The following is a 23,966-nucleotide window of genomic DNA, read 5'->3' on the forward strand; positions in this document are numbered from 1 at the left end:
GTGGACTTGCTCTTGGTCTTTGTGCCGCGCAGGCGTGCTAAACTCCTCGGCCACGTAGGCCTCCACGTGGGCTATATGACTAGTACATTCACCCCAGCGACGGAGGAGGGACACCCCATCACTACCTAACAACATGCAAATAAATAATTGTTGTGGCTTTTACCATTTTCTGAAGATAATCCACACCTCAGATCTGAAACCAAGTCTAACAGTTTCATGCCAAGAAGAAACGTAACAAAATTAAGCATAAAATTGCAGAAAATCAAAAATGCCGTTAACAGACCTCGGCTCAACATCATCAAGCGTTTTGTTTTACATATTTTGCCACAACACTGGTAAAGTAAACATTATTACAATAATGTCTTAAAGTAGCCACACATCTCTTAGTTTTCATTTCGGTATAATAAAATTCAAGGCGAGTGTAACAGTAACATCAACGAGGCATCACATTTTAACGTTAGTATACTGATAAGGCATGGACAATGACGCTCTGCTCCATCTCAGTCCTAACAAGATACCATATTTACCCACAAAAAGAGCATACATGACAGTATGATCTGAAGTTAAAAACCGAAATTGAACTAATCATTTATTCATGTCCAAAACTCAAAGAGAACGGTCAGTGAACATCCGAAATTTCACCGATCAGTGCGGAAAGATGCAATTCGCCGTTAGTCACTTACATGTATATTTCACTGTAAGCCAGTCTGGGTCATGTAATTCTCTAATCCACAGGTCCACGACCCATTTCCTGCTTTTCCTGTGAAGACACAGCCGACCCTCATGCCTGTCACGCGGTTAAACACTGCCATCCGCATGAGGTGAGTAGCGTTTAATTTCTTGGGTGTGTTGACCGCTTCTTTTATACATCCTACCAGCTTTATTTACTACTTATATATTATTCTTGTAGGCCTCCGTGGCCAAGGGGGTTAGCACGCCAGCAGGGCGCAATGACCTAGGAGTATCCCACAAATGCGATCGCTGTGAGTTCAAGTCCAGTTAATGCTGGCTACCTTAATGCTGGGAAGGTCTGGCAGCAACCTGTTGAATGTTGTTGATTTGGAGAGGCTCTGGTCGGTCTTCTCCCACCATAATGCTGGCCGCCGCCGTATAACTGAAACATTCTTAAGTACGGCGCCAATCACCAATCCAATCAAATAAAAAAATATATTATTCCTTTGGGAAATGGTGTTTTTCGTTGTATTGGAAATGGGTCTTGTGATTATCGACGTACCGTTATTGTCCGTGAGTGGTATACGGATGTTGGACTTGACGCGTTGGGTGGGACACGAATGTTAGACTTGACGCGTGGGGTGGGACACGAACGTTGGACTTGACGCGTGGGGTGGTACCCGAATGTTGGACTTAGTGCTTAGGGTCATATAGAAATGTTGGACACGGCGCTTAGGGTAGTATCCGAATGTTGGATTGGCATCTAGGGTGGTATGCGATTGTGGAACTTGACGCTTAGGGTGGTGTGCGAATGTTGGACCTAACGCTTAGGGTGGTATAGGAATGTTGGACTTGACACTTACGGTGGTATAGGAATGTTGGACTTGGTGCTTAGGGTGTATACGAACGTTGAACGTGAAGCTTACGGAGGTATACTCATGACGCTCACATACCCATGTACTTCACTGACGGGGATTTGTTGTTCAAACAGTCTCCTGTCACACCGAAGCGGTGTCAAATTTTGTGGAACTATTCTACAAAGCAATGCTCAGATTGCAATATACGTGGGGCGTCGCCAGAACGTCTCATCAATTACTGAAGTCTTTATTCTACTTTCTGTGACGTGAACACTATTTTTTCTTTCAATTTCTCGCGACTCTTGTGTTAAGAAATTACCGTGCTCCAAAGATAATAAATAAAAAATATATAAATAAATAAGAAACCTCCAGGGTTCGCCGTGAACCTCTCTACATCCACAATTTCTTAGTCACATTATAAATCAATTAACAACCAATTAAACAAGAATGACAAATTAAATTACTGAATTTATTTATTAAAACAATTTCGTTCCAGATGTGTTACGCTGAGTCAGTGATTGAAGACAATCCTGTCCCCAAGCACACATTGGGCTGTGTGTCACAAATGGTGAGGACGTGTGCCTGGTACCTGTGTGTAGCTGGTTGTTAGTACGCTTGATCTGCCTATAAAAGTTCTTTCCCATCATAGGTTTCTATAGGATGCCAATCATACCGTTAGAAATACAAAATATAGACGTTAATAAAATGTTTGAAAACAAAAACACCTTCAACCCACTATAACACCACTAACGACACCTTCAACCTAGTGAAACACCACCAAAGACACCTTCCACCCACTACAACAACACCAACGACACATTCAACCCACTATAACACCCCCGACGACACCTTCAACCCAGTGAAACACCACCAACGACACCTTCCACCCACTACAACAACACCAACGACCCCTTCAACCCACTATAACACCCCCAACGACACCTTCAACCTAGTGAAACACCACCAACGACACCTTCCACCCACTACAACAACACCAACGACCCCTTCAACCCACTATAACACCCCCAACGACACCTTCAACCCAGTGAAACACTACCAACGACACCTTCCACCCACTACAACAACACCAACGACCCCTTCAACCCATTATAACACCCCCAACGACACCTTCAACCCAGTAAAATACCACCAACGACACCTCCCGCCCACTACCACAACACCAATCAAATTTTAACCTCACAAACACATCAGCAACGATCCATCTAACCCCAACAAGACACCGCCAACCCCAACACATCCTCCCACACCACAAATCACCACTAACGACAACTCTATTCCAACCAAAACCCCACCAAGGCATCTCCCCCCCCCCACTCCCTCCAACACCACTAACGACACCTCGAACCCCACGAAAACAACTCCAACGATTTCCATTAAACCTCACTACAACATCACCTGCGACTCTCTCCCCTCCCAATAGATGATATTGATTTAAAACTCATTTTTCTAATTTCTCGTATCCCTGCTTTGGTCAGTTATTGTATGCATTTCCCCTTAATAAGCGATCGACGACATTTGTCAGACCGTTTGAGCGCTCTAGATAGTATATTCCGCCAATGTGATGTGCTCATGAGAAATTTCGTCAGTAAACGGCCAAAGGTCGATGGTTTGCGCCGAGCATGGCATTTTCCTCACGAAATGAACAATTCTTTAGTATGACTTCTTGCTGGATATTGTTTTGTTTTTGTTCAAGTTTTGTGACATGCTGACGGGAGTTATTATTGGTCGTCGATCAAGTGATACGCGACAAAAGCGAAAAACACAACTGTGCCAAAAATGCTGCCGTACATCCGGATGTAACAGTGACATCTGCATCTCAGAGCAGGTCTGTTGGCTTTTCTTTCATTTATAAAATAAGTTTTAATACCCCAAAGTGCTATATGTGCAGATGTACGTATTTGCCTGCCTCACTTTCCTCTATCCTTAGGTTTTATCTGCTTTGGAGTAAGCGAGAAATTCTTTGGCCAGTTCCATAAATCGACCTGATATATACAAGAGTCATATTCAGTAAAAATGTCGATTAATGCCTTTTGAAGTGTAAAGACCATTACGCTAAACAAATCCTTTATTTGTTGATCAAATATACCTAATCGATATTTTGTGATTTTAATGGATCATACAGCGACATTTGAGAGTAAAAATCATCTACAAGTCACACTTGGGATAAATCATCAGTTAACTGCCAACGACTGGTAGTTTTCTCTGATCTTAAATGTGACAATAGTGAAATATGCTTCCTATATAGGACGTAAACAACACGCAATCAATCACTCACCTAATGAATCTATCACTCACCTAATTCATTTTCAAAAAATGTATGTGTAAAACAATAAAAGAAAACCTGGAGTCTAACACATCATGTCTCTCTCTCTCTCTTTTATTTCTTTGTTCTAGCCAAGCCACCAAGTGACAACTACGCCAAGGGGAGTTTTGACATCAATGACAACGCCCTTGCCAACTACAGCCTTTTCCAGAATTGGTGAATAGTCATCTTAATTACAAAGCCATCCCACATTCGATAAACTTAACACTGAAGTTTTAAAATTTGTATGTGGCATATCTTCAAATCTAAAACACGGCAACAAAAGATTGCTATCATTTAATTTGCCAATTGTGACGTGAACATAATCCAGTTACGACGTAAACATATTGCTGTTTTGACGTGAACATTCTCCTGTTTTGACGTAAACATAGTCATGTTTTGTCGTGAACATAGCCGTGTTGCAACACAAACTTTGAATTTTTAAAGTAATCTGGGAGGTATCTTCAAATCTAAAGAATGGCAACAAAGGATTGTTTCCTTTAATTTCCCAGTTGTGACAGGAACATCAGTCCGGTTGTGACACCGGTAGGCCTAAACGTCGGCCTATTTTGGTGTATTTATTCTGACACCGGCACCGGCCTAGACGATTTTTTTTCTTTATGTTATTTTTTAACTTTTGATCCCCGCCACAAACGTTTTACAGCATATTTAGTTTGTCAAATCTCAAACTATGTTTCCTTTCATTAGTTATCACGATTTCTTGAGGGGCATTCAAAGCATTTACATGGCGAGTGTGAACCTTGTAGCGTCTATCTGCTCGACTGATATAAATTTAGACACACACTGTAGTCTATTTCTTTATGCCAGTTGCCTATATTCAGTTTTCAATAAAATCAGTCATACTCGCTACCCAAATTGCCTTTAGTAAGTGACACGCAACAATACAAGGTGTTACGACCCAAACTGTCTGTATTATAAAGAGATGGCTTTTTCGAAATACACGACAGTTTAGCCGCACAAAAAAGTAACCAAAACCGGCAGATTATTTTTCAACAATTTATTAGGTTTAACAAGAACAGATAACAAGATTTACACAAATACTAAAGTACTTAAGTTTAACAAGAAAGGATAGCAGTATCTATACAAATACTAAAGTACTTACATGTACAACGGTGTCAAGTCCAAACGGACGCACATATTCCACAATTCTGAAAACCCACACATAAGAGGGCAAATCCACAGGATAACTGAGTGTATGACGAAATATGCACAAAATTCCACAGACAGGGTCCGTGTACTAATAAGCACTGTGTACACAAGAGCACAAATTAAATATACAAGTTTTGACTGAACACGTGCTCGGTGGAGATATGATATAACAAAGCCAGAGGCTACAAAGACACCAAAATTCAGCACAAAGGCCTACTAAAGTAACACACAGCGAAAGCATCCAAAACTCTTAATAATTCTCCTTTCTCCTCCTTTGACCTGCTTTCATAGGTCTTATATAGACTGGTGGAATTTTGTAAAATAAGAAAATTCTTGAACACTTGTTGTAAACAAACAGGCCCCGAACTAAGCGTATTCTGGAACATTTTAAGGTAGAGGCAGTGGCAAGCTAAATTTAGAAGATGACGGCAGTTGTTCACATAACAAAGGTCTACACATGGATATGTTTGAAGTTCATATTCTGTCAAGGAAAATGAAGTTAGGACACTTTTCCTAATTCAGTGACCCTTTTCGACCGTTATATGAGCTGCCAACCAGTCCTTTCGACCCCTCCATTTATGCAAATGTTTCATTTATGCAGATACATGTACCGCTAGATCGATTCCGCATGTTTTATTCCAGTTGTACGTGTGACCCTTGAGTGCCCTTAGATTAGTCGATATTCGAAAAGTGAATACGGTACTGCCCGATCCTTAGGATGTACTATACGCGTATCATCAGCCCATCCTTCTCGCATCTTGATCGGATGTGGGGCGGCTCCTTCGCGGCGGGTGCTGGCACCATCCTGATAACTTCTTTCGCGCATGTGGATCGGCCGGTATATGTACTCTCGATTAGACCGTTTTACGGCACTTTAGCCGACACGCTAGGTGTAAACATGACACGATGTATCTTCAGTTTGTTTTCCTGGCAAGGCAGGTGTGGTGACGCGAAAAGCACAAGTGAACGCTTTTTCATTTGCCTAACTCTCACTCATTCAAACCAATAAAAAGATAAGCTAGCAAAATGACTTTCAAGTTTCGTTTTCCCACTTCTCGACGAAGTTAATTAGTGTCAGTGGAAATCTACAATCGCAACCGCATTCCAGGACAACCGCAGATGATGTAAGTTCTCGCCAAAAGCTGTACTAATATTATAAATTAGCCTTTCGTAGAGCGTAAAATTATTATGTATAATTTATGTTATAACTTAGCACCTATATTTAGCACCTAATAGCGAATAAATGCGGATACAGTCTAAACTCGATGTGCGTATTGCTATGAGTATGTGCGAATTGGTAACCACGCCGTGGAACTAGACCGTGTGCGATTATTCTATAACAAGGCTGGTGTCGAACAACGCGGCATTTGTTGTAAGTTAGATGAATTTATATGTGAATGTTAGTGTATGTTGTAAAACCCTACACGGATAATGGTCGGATCCTACACCCATCATCCGCGGATCCTACGTCCTTCATGCAAGCATGGTACACCCATATCACCTGCATGGTCGGGGTATGATATAAACATCTGTCTGTGATATTACGCCGTTCCTACGCGGATGTTCTGACAAGCTTATCGTAATAAACAAGTAGCACTGCATCTGTCTGGTTCTTGCCCACCAGTGACAATGTGCAGTGAGGCACTGTTCGATGGCACTGTGTTTTCACTATACATAAAACAGCACTGCTTCGTGCCTGTGCGAATAAAAATACGAGTGAATTAAATAACTCATCATTAATAATCATAATTGAGATTGGCACTGCTGCAATATGGTATCTTTTTAACTACTCGACATTTACATAACTGTACATGGTAGGAAATTAACATCAAAGAAGTATGTGCTAAATATAGAGTTTTCAGTGTCGAAACGGATGTAAAACCTGCATGTTATGCTGAGATTAAAATCTTTCAGAAAATTTATGACGTAACATTCCCACATACACAACAAAAACATAATGGAAGTATTTCAATTATTCTGTGAAATTTCTTACTTTACTTTCCAGCTTATGAATATTGTGTTTAACCTCATTTTTATTGACATATTTACTTCCACAGTCCTTCGCCTAGCCGGCATGAACTCCGCTGTCGCCGGAAGACTGGAAGTGTTCTACCAGTACCAGTGGGGCACGGTTTGTGACGACAGTTTTGACGCCAGAGCCGCCAGAGTGGCATGTCGACAGCTTGGCTTCTCTGGGTACGTTATATGCGTTTGATTTTTTTTGTTTGATTGGAGCCTTTCGACGCACTCAAGAATACATAACTTATACGACGCTGGTCGGCATTATAGTGGAAAGAGACCCGGTAGAACCCAAGGGAAACTAATAACCATCCGCAGGTTCCTGGCAGACATCCCTACGCACGCGCGGAGAGGAAACCGGAGGACATGAACTCACAGCGACCGAATTGATGAGAGGTGAGATGTGAATCAAGATTCCGATTACCGTCAAATTATAATTACTTCTTGGTTCCAGAAGCAATCCCAGCCGAGAATAAGACTTAGGGCAATTATGTGCGTCCTTCTCCACTAAAGTTCCCGACAAACAAACCGAGACATGGAGAGACACAGAAACGCCGGCAAAAACGTAACCTCCTTACCTTAGGGTATTTATTCGTAAATGTCATTTCCAACGAATTTTAGATATATCTGAGAGAGTTTAATGAATACAGATATTATATAATTTCATCATAATAGGAGTTGGCGTGGTAGTGCTTTTGATCCTATGATCATTGGGATCACTTTCTTGTCACTGACTGACAAGCACTCCGTGTAAGACCATATATATATATGCAGTTATACATATACAGTCACAGATTCTTCAGACGGTGGACTAAAGATTAGAGCATCAAGAAGACACATGTAAATCTTCAAGCATATATCTATATATATATATATATATATATATATATATATATATATATATATATATATATATATATATACATACATACAAGTGCTGTATACTTCCCTTCGTATATTTATTTATTTATTTATTTGATTGGAGTTTTACGCCTTACTCAAGAATATTTCAATTATACGACGGCGGCAAGAATTATGTTGGGAGGAAACTGGACAGAGCCCGGGAAAATCCACGACCATCTGCAGGTTGCTGGCAGACCTTCCTACATACGGCCGGAGAGGAAGCCAGCCTTCCCTCCGAATACAGATCGATATATAGTAACCCTGGCCATTAATCCTTCTTCATTTGTCTATGTCCGAACATGATGACACAGCCTCATTTTTCCTATAATAAGAGAAGAGCACACCAAATATGGGGGTGATTTTGCTGTCCAACACAAGGAACTAGAAATGTAACGGGTCAGTACAAGTGTTTCGAATGCTGTTCTCGTGAAACGGTCTTGCAGAGTTTGGTTTTTATAGTGAAATCACAGTATTTAAGAGGTCGCCTAATCTTCAAACGTTTAGGAAGAAACATAACAGTTAGGTTCTTTCGAAAATCCCCATACGGGTTCCTAAAAATTTGGAATTGACCTCAGCGATGAATTTACCGGTTTAGCGGGGCCAGCTTAGTGCCCCCTTATCTGGCTCTTCTCTCAGCAGAATACTTGATAGTTGTAAATATTTCCCGTTGGGCTCCACTGGAAGATAAAGCTGTGATGAAAAGTACACAAGGATTGTTCCATCTCAACGAAAAAAACGTCTGTCAGATTTAAATATACACGTATGTGGGTATGTCTGCGGTCGTCCTCCTACCATGATGGTGTGTCGGCATATAAGTGAAATATTCTCGACTTCGGCGTAAAAATATAGTCGATATAGTTTTGCTGGCTCAGTTTTGAAGGCGCTCCTCTCCCTATAGAAGACGGACCGTTCACCGAGGAGGTCACGTGATCGAACGCATCACCTGCGTGTTGGACAAGAGGTCGGGAACTGCAAGAAAATAAATGGATGTATTAGTTGTGTTCTATCCTACAGTGAGACGGCATTGCTCATTGCCCACACGTCTGATGGCTCAGGGCCTATTTGGCTGGACGACGTGCAGTGTGTTGGAAACGAGCTAACTCTAACCGACTGTCGCCATCTGAACTGGGGCCAGAACAACTGCGGTCATAACGAAGACGTCTTCATCAGATGTAGCAACGGTAAGACAGGATGAATCTTCGTAATACTTTTGCCTTGTTCGCCAAGTCATGATTACCCCTAGCTGACGTCCCTTTTGTCCGACGCTTAATTCTATGATATGGCAACTGTAAACTGGAATGCTTTGTATAGGGACATTTCCTATCTTTTATTATTTATACATGAGTGAAATCCCAGTATTTCCTTCACTGATTAAAATGATATCTCCACGAGTTAGATATCACTTTTTTTATTACATTTTGCTATTACACTGCGGAAGACCTTGAACCATGACCCACAGTTGATCTTGCCGGAACTCCTTTTGTACATGCCGTCTGCTACATTCATTGTGTCACTTCATACAGTCACTATGAAATCTTCGTGGACCGCATTACAAGGCCATGCACTTCCGCGCAATATATAGTTCGCCAAAAAAGAGGTAGAAATTCTTCATGTCCTTAATCTACGTAAATACCTATATTGCATTAGCATTAAGCACCTTTTTAAAATGTATAATTACTTACAGACAGCGTTTAAAACTGTAAAAAAGGTTTTGTGTGCGCGGACGTGAACGAAATTGTAGCGCGTATGAATAGAATCAGAAACACCACGAAGATGGCACATTGCTTATTTTTTCACGGTTTTCACACAAAAAAACTGATACGCATTTATATACATGTAGAGAAAATGTCAGGATATAAATAACAACTAGAATAATGCACAGTTAAGGTTGAATACCATAAATATTGTTCTCGTGAAAGGTATAAATGATAACCCACTCGACACTTCGCGTCTCTTGGGTTATCATTTCCACCTCTCACTTGAAAAATATTTATGGTATTCAACCTTTGTGCAATATCCTCTATTTATTTGTTTCGTGACCTTGGTGACAGGACACAGTCACTGACGTTCGTATCCACAGTTTTACGTTTATCGAAGATCACTTGACATCAATCAATATATTCCGCGGTCACACGTTCGATGGCAAGTTTCTATTACACTACCACTTTCTAAATCCATTAATATCAACAAAGTCTTAAACTATCAAATGCAATAAGTAAGTTCATTCCTTATGAGACTTAGCCAATGGAGCCGTGGTTTGTCAACAATATGTTCCTTCTAATAAATAAGACATAACCGTATGTGTAACACGTGTTTTCCGTGTGTTGAACTCGTGTCGATGTTTTCTAACATTATTCATGTGCTGACTTAGGCAGAATAAGTTTCCACTCCTCTTTATACATAGCTGCCCCATGTTTAATAAAGAGAGGAAAGTATCCACAATGTATAATAATACTTATGGACGCATGTCATTGTTTATCACTTGGATAATATAACATTTCTATGTAGCCATTGTGTCGATTTCATCCAGCTCTGCACATCTGTACCTTTGCTTACACTCAGGCATTGCTATGACACCTTATATTTACTTTTCTTGGTGTTGTTCTAAGGCACCTGCGAAAGTATTGACCTGTACAAATATGCGCGGTACAGTTTCGGCGGCCTCATCTTTATCTTTTAGCAGATTGCTTGTCTCGAAGATCATGGCCCCACGTTAAGGCGAAACCTATCCGTCATGATGGACGTTGTGTATTTAAACAATGTCGGTTTCATTTTAACAAAGCTGCAATGAACTTCCAGATCGACAGGCTGGTAAGGAATAAATGTGAGACGGCGGAAACTGTAGCGCCCACATTTGTTCAGATCTGGACTTTTGCAGGAGACGCATTCAAGTGCATGGAATGCGACAGAACACCGGCACTACTCGAAGAAAAGTAAATTAAAGGTTTCATAGCTCTACCGGAATGTATGTAAAGGTAAAGATATTCAGAGTTAATCTATTTCCAAGTTCAGTATGTCACCACCGAATCGTCACATTCGTCATTACGTTTTCTCAAGCATTTAATTTATTAGCATCATAGTGTAAAACATTTTCCGGACACCGTTGTGTCGGTTTTGTATACATTAAGTATGAGAATGTTCTTTTTATTTCCTTTAAATAGAGCAACTCCGTTTGGTGAGCTCAAACTCTACTGCTGTGTCCGGAAGATTGGAAATCAACACAGGACAGGGTTGGGGCACAGTCTGCAACGACACCTTTGACCTACAAGCTGCCAGAGTCGCCTGTCGTCAACTTGGTCTCCCTAAGTACAGTGTTAACTTTCTTCACATGTTCTTAAGTTACAAAGTACTAGTCAAACAGTAAAAGTAATGAGGTGTCCCTGGAAACTCGCGCTTGAACGATGATTCGAAGGTTCGAATCCAGTTGCTGTATTTTTATGGCAGCAGCAGAATTTCTCATAAATCTGCGCTTTTTCATGATAATGCGTGGAAGAAACCGAGGTGTCGGGATAAACCACTGACCTTTTCCAGTGGTCTAATAAACTTCCTACATTCGTCGAGTCCTGTGCAGGATTTCAGCAAAACTTGGACGAGTGAAATACCACTCCATAATGTTCAGAACACTTAACAGTGACCTATTATTATATAGCTCAACCTGTTTTTCAAGGACTTTTAACCTTCCGTGCAAACAACGATCGAAAATACATACATACGTACAGATTCAGTTTGACTTAAATCTCCGGTCGTACGTGGTAAGGTCTTCCACCGACCTGCAGATTGTCGTGGGTTTCCGTGGGGCTCTTCCTGGTTTCCTTCCATCATAATCCCGGCCGACATCGTAGAGATGAAATATACGGCGTAAAACAACTATAAAATAAATAAGCTGGCCTTTAGGAATTTTTACATTTCCCTGTTCTCGCCGGACAATGCACTCTGTATCCAGCGCTTTAGTACTCCGAGGTCAATTTTGATGTTCTTTTTACTACCTGTATTTCGTGGAATGTGCAAATCAATCTGGTACAATCCAGGAAGTGGATGATTCAATTGTACCAAATTTATGGCTATATGTATAAAAATAGGGTATTATTTTTAATACCACACTGTTATAACCTCAGGTTTCTAGCATCTTCAAACAGAAGCCTCTTAAAATTAGCAGATTATTTTTAAGTGTGTGCATTCCCGGGTTTCTCCATACATTAAAAATAGTAACTGCTCGACACTCTTTCCAGCTTTGCTGACATGAGAAATTATTGTCGCTTATAGTACGACTTTGATCATATCACGACGGTGTCTCAGTGTAGTAAGTAGTTAACAATACCGATGTATTTAACTGTACTTAGTAGCCTACCAAATATACCGAGATTGTCAAAACTTGGAACTCAACTAGTTTCCGCCTTTTATCCATCCGATGATTAAACCAATAGGGGACTGTGAATAATTAAACTCAAAAGAGGCTAGCTAACAACATTCACAAGTTACACGGTCTTTTTTGACCTTTAACGACAAAAAAGTTCGAACTTGAAACTCTTTTGTCTTCCATTCTTTAGTGAGACAGCTACGATCATCCCAAATACACTTCTTGGTTACGGGCCCATCTGGTTGGATCAGGTGCAATGTTATGGACACGAGCCCTCTCTGTTGTCGTGCGGGCATCTGAACTGGGGCCAGAACAACTGCACTCATAATGAAGACGTCTTTATCAGTTGTGGGCACGGTAAGCAGAATTGCTTATTTCTTCATGAATCTTAACCGAATGGACCGAAATAGGCCCTATCTACCTATCGCAAGTTTTTTATCGGTGAGACGAAGATATATTAATGCAATTTGGCAACGGCAATTCAAAATACTCCATTCCTTATGCTTCCCTACTGAGACGGTTTTCGCTCACTTTCACTTAGTCTTTCTATTCAGTGATAAGGTTTTTTAAGCTTGTATAAAAAGTGTATATATTTTGGATGCTTTCAAGACAATTTTCTGAATTTACTTTCAAAGATTGTCATACGGAACTCATGTAAGTGTGAACTTTGACGCTATTGAGGAAGTGCGTGTATTTGTACTTGGCCCGTGGTTACAAGACTTCTTTAGCCACATATCATGAGTTCATGTTGACTGTAGTACTCACGTGTAACGGTAATGATGTGTTCATTGTTACACCAGCACGGAACTATGTGTAACAGTAATGCAGTGTTCATTGTTACACCAGTGCGTAACAATGTGTAACAGTAACGATGTGTTCATTTTTACACCAGTACGGAACTATATGTAACAGAAACGAAGTCTTCATTGTTACACCAGTACGGAACTATGTGTAACAATAATTAACTCTTCATTGTTACACCATTACGGAACTATGTACTATTTTTCTCAACTGAAACAGATTTTGACCGGATGAACTTAACTTCTGCGTTAAATACACCGATACTCAGTAACATGTTGGTGATGTGTTTAAATTGACGCCAGTCCAGTCAATAAATAATAAATGACAACAGTCCTTGACGCGTATTTAATTCTGTCGCGTATTTAAATTCTTTCGTGGCAATGGTTTTACGTCAAGACTTTTTCAGGCATGTCGCCAGCAGAGGTGGTTTCCGAGTATGGATACATATTGCAGGTATCTTTATAGTTTTCATTCCCCACAACACACCGTAAGCATGTCTTTTTACCTTTTAATTTTATTTACCACAGACATTCGTCTGGCCGGCATGAACTCCTTGATGTCTGGAAGACTGGAGGTGTATTACGATTACCAGTGGGGCAACGGTCTGTGATGACATGTTTGATTTCAGAGCTGCTAAAGTGGCCTGTCGACAACGTGGCTTTTCTGGGTATCTTATTTATTTTTAATTCAGGTTTATATATTTAAATACTCCCAGTAATACACTCTGAAAGCATAAATTTTAGATATAACTATAATAGTATTAAATCTCGATTTTTCTCAGCGGCGAAAGAGGGAAATGTTAGATTAACGCTTTCGTAAGTAAGTAACTCGACTTTAAGGGTAGCCATTTTAGTCCATTTTACAGCAAAAAACAATAAACAGTTGGAAACAGTATAAGACAAGTTTTGGCTTGTACTGTATATCAGCTTCTTCACGTGCAGGCGTTTCCCGTGGTGTAGTCATATGGGAAAGAGGAGGGCGTTATGCCGTTTTCCGCCGGTGTAGTCATGTGGGAAATAGGGGAAGGGAACTGGCGTTTTCCACCGGTGTAGTGAGGTGAGAAAGAGGATGGGGGTAATTGCGTTTTCCGCCGGTGTAGACATGTGAGAAAAAGGGTAGTGGTGGTTTTCCGCCGGTGTAGTCATGTGAGAAAGAGGAGAGGGGGTAATGGCGTTTTCCGGGGTGTGGCGTTTTCCGCCTGTGTAGTCATGTGAGAAAGAGGAGGGAGGGTAATGGCGTTTTCCACCGGTGTAGTCATATGAGAAAGAGGAGAGGGATAATGGCTTTTTCCGCCGGTGTAGTCACGTGAGAAATAGGAGAATGGTAATGACGTTCTCCGCTGGTGTAGTCATGTGGGAAATGTGGAAGGGTACTGCGTTTTGCGCCGGTGAGGTCATATAAGACATTAGATCTTGTAAATTGTCATTATTCTAAATAATGACAATTATAAATTGTACTCTATCCCGTATAGCTCTTTTTGGAGTATTTCCATCCGTGATAGATAACACCATGACCGTGATTCTCATGTAGAAAGAGAGGGCTGGCCTTTGTAAGCGTGCTAACGCAGCACAATGATCTAATAGCCTCTCAGAAATGCGATCGCTACGAGCTCAAGTCCAACTCACGTTGCCTTTCTCTCCAGTCGTAAGTGAGAAGGTCTGTCAGCAACCTGCGGATGGTCGTAACAACCTCCTACCATAATGCAACAACGTGGTATAAGGTTCAAACGATAAATTTCTGCTTGACTGGGCCAGTCTGTTTTTGTACTTTCGGAGAACATCCTATCATGTATTAGGCTAGCTTAATTCTGTCTGATATACGATCGGGATGGCAATTTAGTGTGTTGATTACGAAGAAGACTAACCGCTGATCGTGTGTTCGAATCTAGCTGATGCTTCTGTTCGCCTGTGTATTAATGAGTTAAATTGTTTGCTAAGTGTTATGTCAGGTGTAAGTCCTGGGGATCCAATGATGCCTGTTCGATTATAGGCATCAGACAATCTGAGAACGGTCATTAAAAATATATTCTTTGGTAAAAAAGCAATCATGTAAACAAAGAAAGAAAGCATTGCCATTTAAAGATAAATGTATGGCTTCTTGTGTTAAGTTCTTCAGGACCACTTGTCTATCGATGAGAAGAATTCTGTCAAATATCAGTCCCAGATTCTTCGTACTTCAACAGAAACTACGACCCTTTCGGCTGTGATATCAGTCCTGGTGATACGAAATTTTTTTTCAAATTTACTATCGAACCAAAAGATAGGAACAGTTAACTCATACGCCAACAATTTACTCAGTCTCAAGTTACAGTTCTCATTCATAGTCACATGTTCGCTAACTCATTTGTGAATGCGTTCTCCGCCCTGTGGAAGATAGAGCCTTGACCGATGAGGTCACGTGATCTAATTCAGTTCCCGGCAGGGGTCATTGCGGCTTCACGAAAGGCATATCAGTTAAACAATTACCAGTAGATAAACAAATCAGTTGTTTTCTGTTGTTAGTGAGACGGCCTTGGTCATCCCAAACACACTCCATGGCTCAGGCCCTATCTGGTTGGATGATGTAATTTGTCAAGGGAGCGAGACATCTCTGTCCTCCTGTAGGCACCTAGGCTGGGGTCAGAACAATTGCGGTCATGGCGAAGATGTCTTCATCAGATGTGGATACGGTAAGCCAGGGTGCTTCACTTTTCATGATTTTACTTTGACGTCTAATTTATCTGACGCCTAACTCGTTATGGCAACGCTTTGCTTTGTTCGTTATGGTTCAGTACATTTACATTTGTTTACGTATTCGTGGTGGCAATAACTGGTATCCACTGTACGAGTGGCTATTGCGAAGTCTTACCTTCTTTGTAAGGGTAACACTATCGGAGAGCAAAGATGAGAAACAACTTGTTTGTTCAACTCTCAGATCAGCGATAGGCCTTAGCCTTATACAAGATCAAACAAAAAAACACGAAGACGCTTGAAAACGTTCAATACATATATTTTAACAAAACAGACAAATACCACAACTGAGAATAATATACAAAACAACACAAATAATTACAAACAGCGTCCAAATCCAGATGGAATATTCCGTCTTCCAAATGCGAGACAGTCCACGTAAATAAAGAATCCACAGTTAAGATAAATTCCGTAATCTGCGGATGAGAGTCCGATAAGTTGTTTATTCCCCAGATGCCTGTAAAGGTGTAACTTCTCAAGGCAGACGAGTTGACAGTAGCACCCGTGATGACGATCTGTCAATGTATGCTTTACTTACAGTGAACGACTGCTCTCAAGTGTATTTGAATAAATGATGGTTTGATCGTAAACGTGTTGACAGCATCGATACATATTTAATGTACAATGACATTAAACTCATAAACACCGAAGCCTCGAGAATGCTCGACTGAATCACAGTGCAGGCTATAACGCACGCAGACGGAAAAAATGTAGGCCAGACGCTGACCCCATAAGATCAAGAAAAAATGGGGCCTCGTGGCTCAGTCGGTTAAAGCGCTAGCGCAGCGTAATGACCCAGGAGTCTCTCACCAATGCGGTCGATGTGAGTTCAAGTCCAGCTCATGCTGGCTTCCTCTCCGGCCGTACGTGAGAAGGTCTGTCAGCAACCTGCGGATGGTCGTGGGTTTCCACCGGGCTCTGCCCGGTTTCCACCCACCATAATGCTGGCCGCCGTCGTATAAGTGAAATATTCTTGAGTACGGCGTAAAACACCAATCAAAAAAAAAAAAAAAAAAAATCAAGAAAAATATATATAATACAATATTTAAAGAGGGGGGGTTGTGACATCTTGGAAACCTATATGTCTTCCACCAATATGATCTTCGAAGCTTTTCATGTAAGTTGCCAAATATCCATGGTTTATTCATGACGCCATTAAACTGTCAACCATCTCATACGTCAAACGGGGCCTCCATGGCCGAGGTGTTAGCGTGCCAGCGCAGTGCATTCATCCAGGAGCCTCTCACCAATGCGCTCGCTGTGAGTTCAAGTTCTCTCATGCTATCTACCAGCAACCTGCGAATGTTCGTGGGTTTGTCCCAAGGTTCTATGCGTTTTCTTCCCACCAGAATGATCGGCGCCGCCTAATTAGACAAATTGTAAAACGCCAATGGAATAAATGTAAGCCAATCATAATGTTAACGCCGTTGTTGTAGTCATTGTGATTGCCAGTACACTCTGCCAATTTCTTTTTCTTTTTCCTTCATCTTTTTTATTCTTTAACAAGTAACATCACAATCAGGGAATTTAAGCACTCCTTGTTCGTTTTTCTTAAATTTAGCGTGTTTAGCTTGCTAGCGAAGCACAATGACACAGAAGTCTCTCACCGGTGCGGTCGCAACTGGTTCAAGTCTGTCTCATCCGGTCTACATTACTGTTTGTATGTCGGAAAGTCTGGCAGCTACCTGTTCCATACCACCGCCACACCTCATTTCGTGATTGCCAGATTCCCACCAGAACTCGCTTGAAATTTATGAAGGGAAATGTATGAGCATACCTGTCATCCATTGCAAACAAACACGTACATTTCATATGGCACCTGTATCCCTGTTAGATGTGAGGTTGTGCAAGGTATCTCTCAATTTCCAATACAACATGACTGCCTGTCCTAATAATGTCTGCAGTAAATACTTTAGTATAAGTATTATTTTTTATTCCTTATATTTATAAGGATTTATTTATTTTGTTTTTTTGAGTGGTGTTTTACGCCGTTCTCAAGAATATTTCACTTATACGGTGGCGGCCAACATTATGGTGGGTGGAAACCGGCAAAGCCAGGGGAAACCCACGACCATCCGTAGGTTGGTGAGACCTGAACACGTACGGCCAGAGAGGAAGCTAACATGAGCTGGACTTGAACTCACAGCGAGCGCAATGGTGAGAGGCTCCTAGGTCATTACGCTGTGCAAGCTAGGGTCTGGTGTTGTCATGCTGATACAAGACACCACGTGGCTGCTGTTAAAGGAATGGCAGGACAACAGGACGTAGAATTTCATCCACGTAGGGTTGAGCTGTTACCCCACACCATCACGCTGCCGCCACCAAACGGTACCAACCCCTGGACGCATGATGCAGCCGTTCGTTCGCCTCTTTGACGGTAAACTCGCTGTCTGCCAGCTCGGAACAGGCAGAAGAGGATTTCATCCGTGAAAATAACACGTTGCCAATCACGTCGCTGCCAACGGTGTGCAGTTCGAGCCCATCGCAACCTCTGGCGACGATGTTTCGGCTGTCAACAACTGCCCTCTGAATGGTCGATAGGCCCTAATTCCGTAAGCCATGAATCTCCTGGACACGGTTTACCGACTGACCCGGTGACCTAAGGCATTGGTTGACGATCCCGTCATTGTCAGGATACTGTTCCTTAGGTGTAAGGTGCACAGGTACCCGTCTTCTCGGGGCCCTAGGCCTGTCCGTTCTTGGCCTGTCCGATGTCTGCCCTGTCTGTCTCTAACGTTGCATCAAGTTTGACACAGTTACACAGGAGTAGCCGAAGGTTCTTGCAATGTGGGCATGGGTGGCTCCCATACCCAGGGCCCTCTCGCGTTATTCTGAGTCAATCCAGGCATTACTTTGGTGTTTTTAGTCAGTGTGAAAATCCAGCGCACTGTGTGTAACGCTTTCATACACTTATTACATGTGCAGTTGCGGCCATCATGGGTCACGTGATATTTCAACTTTTTTCGTTGTCTCAAAACAAATTCGTATGACGCTTGTCGCACATGGGAATGTGCTTCGTACAATGATTTCCTGCAATAATTTGTATTAATTTGTTGAAAAGGCTGGTTAAATTTAACTCACGGAGTCGTAAAGTTTCTTTTGGCCGTCATTTTAATTACACATAAAAATACATCTAGAAGTATTATGGAGAAGGCTTATATACATAGTGATCTAGGTGTAAGGAGATGATTCTTTAGTTTACACTTGAAATGTGAAGATAAAATTGTTGTTTTGAGGTCAGATGTCAATTTGTTCCACTCCCGAGCCCCTGTAACTTGCTGCGTGCGTAAAGAATATTTTGTATGGTAGAATGGAACACAGAGGTTCAAGCTGTGATATCAGGTTGGATAATTATGAATATTTAATTGTCTTGTGAAATAGTAACGAATTTTGTTAGGTAGATTTTGAGAGTGATGTATAAATTTGTGAGATATCAGAGCAGAGGTAAACTTATTTATCTGAAAGATATTAAGAACTTTTAGAGTTCTAAACATTGGTTCAGTATGTTGAAGTATTCGTAGTTATTCGTAACTACTATGTGTATGCATAATTAGGTACACGTGTAGGTATGTGCAATTGCTTGCATTCCAACATATGAGTATTAACCAGTTAGCATCTCTTGTCAATTAAATTTAAACATGTTATGGGATACAATAAGCCCTTTGGGGTTTCTGCTCCCGCCAGAGTGCTATAAGTTGTATTATGTTGACAAACTGATGTATCCGTACATATGTAATTATGTGTGTGTGTATATACCTGCTTGTATTAACCTTGATTAAGAAAAACCATTATTATATAGGCCTACTTATACTGTGCACATTACGATAATATTTAAGATGTATTTGTATGAATATACGTACATGTACATACATATGCGTGTGCCTGTGTGTTTGCGGGTGTGTATGTATATGTATGTATATGTATGTGTGTATGTGTGTGTATATATATTTATATATAACCGTGCGGATACAAGAGGTTTAGGTACAGAGAGGTATTGAGATGTTCTTCCTTTTCTACTTTCTTTCTGGTGAATAAATCAAATCAAATCAAATCAAAAGTATGCTGAGGCCTTATGTGCGAAAAGGTGATGCATCTCAAGGCATGTTTATGGAGGTTGTAGATGAGTTGAAGAGTGTTACCTCAGAGAAGATTTTCATATGATAGGTATGGAAAGATGAGCGAATAGTATAGAATGAGGATTTTTTTTTTTAATTTTTAGCAGATTCTGATATGATTAATTATACCGGTGTTGCTGGATATTTTCTGAGTTATATAAGTGATGTGACAAGTTCAAGTTAATTTATAGTTAAAAACAATACCTACAAATTCACTCACAAGATTTAAAGTCGTGCTATGTATAGTTTAAACTGGGAAGATTAGGTTGATGGGATTTACAGTAAGGTTTGATTACCATGTATTGAGTTTTGCTTGCATTTAAGGATAAATTATTAGCGAAGAGCTTTTTTAGGACTGATTCCAGAAGTTCCATTGAAACAATGTGTAATAAATCTTTAGCGTTAGCAAGAAGACTATTCTATGTACACCTCAAAGCTCAATATAATATTTGTGTAAAGTTTGTGATGTTCCTTGTTTTGGTTTTCATATTTGGTTTTTTACCTCCGCAGACATTCGCCTAGTCGGCAACTCCTCAGTGGCTGGAAGACTGGAGGTGTACCATGACTCTCAATGGGGCTCGGTTTGCGATGACAGTTTTGACGTCCTCGCAGCGAGAGTGGCATGTCGGCAACTTGGCTTCTCTGGGTATATATTTCTTTGTCAGTAGTTCATGGCAGACTGAAGTTAGCAGCGGGTTAGTTATTAGTTATTGGATAAACGAATAACTGACTCAGCAGCGGGTTAGTTATTCGAATAACTAATAACTAACCAGCAGCGGGTTAGTTATTAGTTATTCGAATAACTAACCCGCTGCTGAGTCAGTTATTAGTTTTTCGAATAACTAACAACTAACCCGCTGCTAACTTCAGTGTGCTGTAGTTCACTCCACTCGGGCTTCAGTGTTATTGTAATTGTTTAAAAATGTCTTTAGTATTATTAGGATATCGATCCCTTATTGTGTTTACCAGAATTATAGATCGTAATAATTGTATGACGCAGCCGCAGAGAAAACCGCGAGACCTAAAATGGTCTCCTGGCAATACTGTACCCTGGCAATCTAAATTCCGGGAATTAACTACAGCACATAAGCCCCCAAATGTATTATATGAGAAAGACACAAGGTAGCTAGCGTATGTAGCCCCCAGCAAATAATCAAGTAAATAAACCAGTTGCCTTCTATTTTTAGTGGGACGCCCTTGCTCAACCAAAACAGACTTCCTGGTTCCGGAATTATCTGGTTGGATGAGGTTCAGTGCTCTGGGCAGGAGCCTTCTCTCTTCGCATGTCATCATGCAGCCTGGGGCCAGCACGACTGCGGTCATGGCGAAGATGTTTACATAAGATGTGGAAACGGTAAGAGGGAATGCTTTAATATTCATAACGCTTGGCTGAATTGAAGAAAGTGGGCCTTGTGGCACTAGACCTGTGAACGACGTCTTTTTTACATTTGGCAAGGGCAATTGGACATGTTTCATTCCTTATAACTTCTAGCCCTACCGAGACACACTTTTTTGAACAAACAATAGAAATGCTTAAAAGTCCATGACAATTGTTGCCGTGTCTAAGAATGGCAAGCACATCTTTACGACACCAGGTCGTCTCGCAGTCGCCGAGATTTCTTTGCCTGGGACGACGATAAAATACGGTCAACATTTGGCGGCACAAATCGGCCTTGGTTGATGGCTGGAATACGAATGCCTCTTTCGATGCATCGATTATAGAACATCTTGATGATGTCAACGTTGATTTTGAACACTACAGAGTACCGACGTTCCCAAATTTCCAAACCAAAAAATGCTTAAAGATCTCGTTTTCCAGCCCTCCTTATTGGCGTTGACCATTTGAGCCTTGTGTTCCCATTTCATAGAGGTCCAAGCTGAACGCCCATCAGTTGGCGTTGTCAGAGAATCATGGAGTGTCCAATGAGAGTTCTTTCTCAACAATTAACGTCACAGCTCTATTAGTTGTGACTTGTTTACCTTGTTAGCTTGTTTAGCTAACTGATACCCGCTTGTGTGAACTTAAGATGGAAGCCGAAATTGTCGTCAGCAAAGCGCGAAAAAATATGCTTTTTCTCTACCGATGGGATACTGATACTCAAAAATCAGATTCCCCTATGAATGGCCAATGAATGACATCAGTACCAAATTGTGTACCATGGTGCTATATAAATTGTCGATTATTAAGATATATATTAAAACTAACAATGATCATGAGGTCTTGGTCAGTATCAACCGTCCAGGCACAGAACAGGTCTGGTCACAATGACCAATCTACGTATACCAGAATCTACTCTGTGGGTCAAGGCTCTCCTAAGGAGTTTACAATCGGCGCCAAGTCGAGATATTTTGCGCCAGTTTTTCACATTCTTTATTTGACCCCGCCTGTGGAGAAGACATACGAATGCCGGTTGTATCGTGTTAGGATGTGTACCATTTTTATATGCCTTGTTTGCTGCATCCAAGAGTATCCAGAAGGTCAGAACAGTTCTAAGGGGAGGCAATGACTTGAAAAGAGTTACACTACATGCCGTGGCTTTCTTCGGCAACAGTTGATTCTCGGTTTTAAACAACAGGTCGTACATTGATTGCATATCTATGATAAGAAGTCCACATGGGTATCATTACTGTCATCGTTATCATTATTACCAGTATCAACATCCTTTTTAATTTTTTCATCATCGCTGAAGGCTTTATCACATTTGACCTCTTCAGTGGTAACATCAATTTCTTTGCCCTGATTAACCTCCATATGGTTGTCATTGATATCTAAACTCTTCTCTGTGTCATCACAGGTCAAGCCTTCCGGAAATACATTGTTCGCAGGCTAAGTGACTATTCTTTAAAGGACAGTCAGTTTTAGTTTGGTTCTTATGCCCGCAGATATGACAAACCTGCCCCTAAGCCATAAGGAACTTCGAAAATTCCCTGCGTTCTTGCTTTCGGGTAGTTTTATTGATGTCGCTACAAACTGACTCAGCTTACATTTCTAAACTTCTGTCAACAAAGTAGTGCTCCAGGCTTATTTTACGTACACCCCATGGCATTATTCCTGTAACTGTGTCATCGCGCATTTCTAGCGGACATGTTTACTCGACTAGAAGTCTTTCCCAGTCAATTTCGAAAATTCCGTACGTCCTTCTAAAGGCAAACCCGACTGTCAACAGCTTCTTTATTACAATTGACTGTTACAATGAAGAAAGAAAATGTTCTTTTCTGTGTTATTAACAAAGAAATGTGTAAATGTTAACGACATAATATGCTAAATTTACAAACTACTGTGCAAATTTTTAATAAAATAATCTGTGTAATGTAGACAAAACTTTGCTTTTAACCAACAAGCTAATTTGTCAGATTATTGAACTGCTTTGAAACAATTCTGCATAGTGATCTGTTAATTCAACAGAATGATTTATTTCTATAGCATAGATATTTGTCGACTGGATTTGCTCACTTTTACACACTTGACCAAGATTGCATTGCAGTGTGAGTTGCGGACCGTGTACTAATACACAAATTAAACAGAGATGACCTCTCAATCAATATCGAGATTGTTCCCTGCATATTTGCTGGTACATTTATCTCCCCGAATAATACACCCTGTCATGCTTTCTGCTCCTGCCAATAAAGGCATTTGAACTTGCTTGCTTGTTAGACTAGCTTTCAGGATTCATATAAACGTGGATTGTCCAGATTTCCTTTAGTGATGAATGTGGTATTTCTCATCATTAATATATGACACTTTTGTTATTGTATATTTAGTATTTTACACCCAGATGTCATATCACCGACAAAGAAACATTTTCAAGTGACATTCAAGTCTGAGCTAAGCGATATGACGGTATAATACTTGTATAGTAACCTTTTACATATATGCTTCACACAAAAGAAGACCCGACTTCAAGCATACACAGCTTCGAAATGTCTAGGTTAAATTTAACGGCCTAAGCTTGCCCATGATTGGTCTAAACTACGTGGAGGGGAGATCGACAGCATGAAGTATGCCGTTTTGCTCACATT

General features: G+C 40.8%; 1 pseudogene; it reads left to right on the forward strand.

Moving 5' to 3' along the window:
- Positions 1–23,966, forward strand: part of LOC135464497 (deleted in malignant brain tumors 1 protein-like) — a 61,060-nt pseudogene that overhangs the window by 31,397 nt on the left and 5,697 nt on the right.

The sequence above is a fragment of the Liolophura sinensis genome, chromosome 4, assembly GCF_032854445.1.
Source record: "Liolophura sinensis isolate JHLJ2023 chromosome 4, CUHK_Ljap_v2, whole genome shotgun sequence".
Lineage (NCBI taxonomy): Eukaryota > Metazoa > Mollusca > Polyplacophora > Chitonida > Chitonidae > Liolophura > Liolophura sinensis.